At 54.0% G+C, this 2,472-nt stretch overlaps 1 long non-coding RNA gene across 1 annotated transcript; it reads right to left on the reverse strand.

The window, feature by feature from the left end:
* Positions 1–1,860: 1,860 nt before the first annotated feature.
* Positions 1,861–2,361, reverse strand: LOC121964669. Its single transcript, XR_006107390.1, has 3 exons — positions 2,323–2,361; positions 2,117–2,196; positions 1,861–1,923 (listed from the first exon to the last, which is right to left on the reverse strand). It is a non-coding gene; the product is annotated as an uncharacterized LOC121964669 (long non-coding RNA).
* Positions 2,362–2,472: the final 111 nt, after the last annotated feature.

The raw sequence follows: 2,472 nt of genomic DNA on the forward strand, positions 1-2,472 counted from the left end.
GACCGGCTGCAAAACCGATCCAGTGAGAGCTGAAGGTCACGGCCTAATGAAGCCAACAGGACCACATCATCTGCAAAAAGCGACCCAATCCTGAGGTCATCAAACCGGTTGTACAGGGAACGGACGGCCCGTATCAGGGGGTCCAATACTCCATACTCCCAGAGAACCCCCCACAGGACTCCCCGAAGGACACAGTCAAATGCCTTCTCCAAGTCCACAAAACACATGTGGACTGGTTGGGAAAACTCCCATGCACCCTCAAGGACTCCTACCCCTCAATAGACCTTACCAGGTAGGCTGAGGAGTGTGATCCCCCTATAGTAGGAACATACCCTCCGGTCCCCCTTCTTAAAAAGAGGGACCACCAGCCCGGTCTGCCAGTCCAGATGCACTGCCCCACATGTCCATGCAATGCTGCAGAGACCTGTCAACCATGACAGCCCCACAACATCCAGGGCCTTAAGGAACTCCGGGCGGATCTCATCCACCCTCGGGGCCCTGCCACAGAGGAGCTTTTTGACCACCTCGGCAACCTAAGCCCCAGAGATGGGAGAGCCCATCCCCGAGTCCCCAGGCCCTGCTTCCTCACCGGAAGGCGTGTCGGTGGAATTGAGGAGGTCTTCGAAGTATTACTTCCACTGACCCACAATGTCCAAAGTCGAGGTTGGCACCACTGTCCCCATCATAGACAGTGTTGACATAGCACTGTTGACAGAGTACCCTCACAATGCATTTGGGTCTGCCAGGTCTGACTGGCGTCTTCTCCCATCATCAGAGCCAACTCACCACCAAGTGGTGATCGGTTGACAGAGTGCCCAAGACATGCGGTCGCAAGTCCGCCAACACGACTACAAAGTCGGTCATTGAACTGCGGCCTAGGGTGTCCTGATGCCAAGTGCGCATATGTCTGAACATGGTGTTTGTTATGGACAATCTTTGGCAAGCACCAAGTCCAATAACAAAACAGTCAACGCTGTTGTCGCTGCCATCATGAGCGCTGAAGTCCCCCAGCAGAATGAGTGAATTCCCAGAAGGAGCCGGGGGGCAATAAGTATTGCCACCCCTGCCCGGCGCCTCTCACCAGTGGCAACTCCAGAGTGGAAGAGAGTCCAACCCCTCTCGAGAAGACTGGTTCCAGAGCCCACGCTGTGCGTCGAGGTGAGGCCGACTACATCTAGTCGAAACTTCTCAACCTCGAGCACCAGCTTGAGCTCCTTCCCCACCAGAGAGGTGATGTTCCACGTCCCCAGAGCGAGCTTCTGCAGCCGAGGATCGAACCGTCAAGGTCCCCACCTTCGGCTGCTCACATTGCACCCGACCCCTTTGGCCCCTCCTATGGGTGGTGAGTACACGAGAAGTAGGTCCCATGTCGCCTCTTTCGGCTGTGCCCGGCCGGGCCCCATGGGTACAGGCCCGGCCAAAAGGCGCTTGCCATCGAGCCCCACCCCCAGGCCTGCTCCGGGGGGTCCACGGTGACCCGTGTCCGGGCAAGGGAAACTTTGCATCATTTGTGTCTTTCATCATAAGGGGTCCGGTGAGCTACAGTTTGTCTGGTCCCTCCCCCAGGCCATGTGTGACCCTACCAGGAGCATATAGCCCCCAACAACTGAGCTCCTAGGATCACTGCGATACGCAAACCTCTCCACCACAATAAGGTGGTAGCTCTGTTCTTTCTAAAATGTCTCAGATGTCTTCCTAATGTCAAATGACCAATATTATTGTTTGAGCCCTAAAGTGTGATCAGGTTCTGTCCACTTTTGCTTTGGACAGACTGCAGAGATCCTGCCATCTTGTTTTTACATGATCAGTGTTTTGTGGGGTCCCTGAGGAGTCCTGGAGGGACGGCAGAGACAGGACAGAAGAGACGGACAGACATACCTCCAGCCTTTCTTCTTCAGGATGTTTCCCAGAGTCGTCTCCGCCCTGAGAGACACACAAAGACACAAACCTTCAAAATAAAACTCAACATGTCCTTCCTGTCCTCTCACTGAGTCCCCCCCCCCACAACCTGAGAGACAGACAGGATGACAGAGATACAAACAGAGAGACAGAAAGGTGGACAGAGAGACAGACAGACAGATGGACAGTTGGACAGACAGACAGGTTGGTCCTGTACCTCCCTGAGGCGTAAACCTCTGCCGTGTCAAACAAGTTCACTCCGCTGTCGTACGCCACCGTCATCACACTCTCCGCCATCTACACACACACACACACACACACACACACACACACACACACACAGACTCAGGTTAACGTGTGCAGAGACCTCAGTGTGTGTGTGTGGTTATGTAACGTTTGTTCATGTGTCGTGTTGTTTCGTACCTCATCAGAGATCTGAGAGCCGAAAGTCACCCACGTTCCTACGGAGACAACGACATCATCACATCACAACATCATCGCATCACAACATCATCGCATCACAACATCATCGCATCACAACATCATCGCATCACAACATCATCGCATCACAAC

The sequence above is a fragment of the Plectropomus leopardus genome, unplaced genomic scaffold (genome assembly GCF_008729295.1).
Source record: "Plectropomus leopardus isolate mb unplaced genomic scaffold, YSFRI_Pleo_2.0 unplaced_scaffold16642, whole genome shotgun sequence".
Classification (NCBI taxonomy): domain Eukaryota; kingdom Metazoa; phylum Chordata; class Actinopteri; order Perciformes; family Serranidae; genus Plectropomus; species Plectropomus leopardus.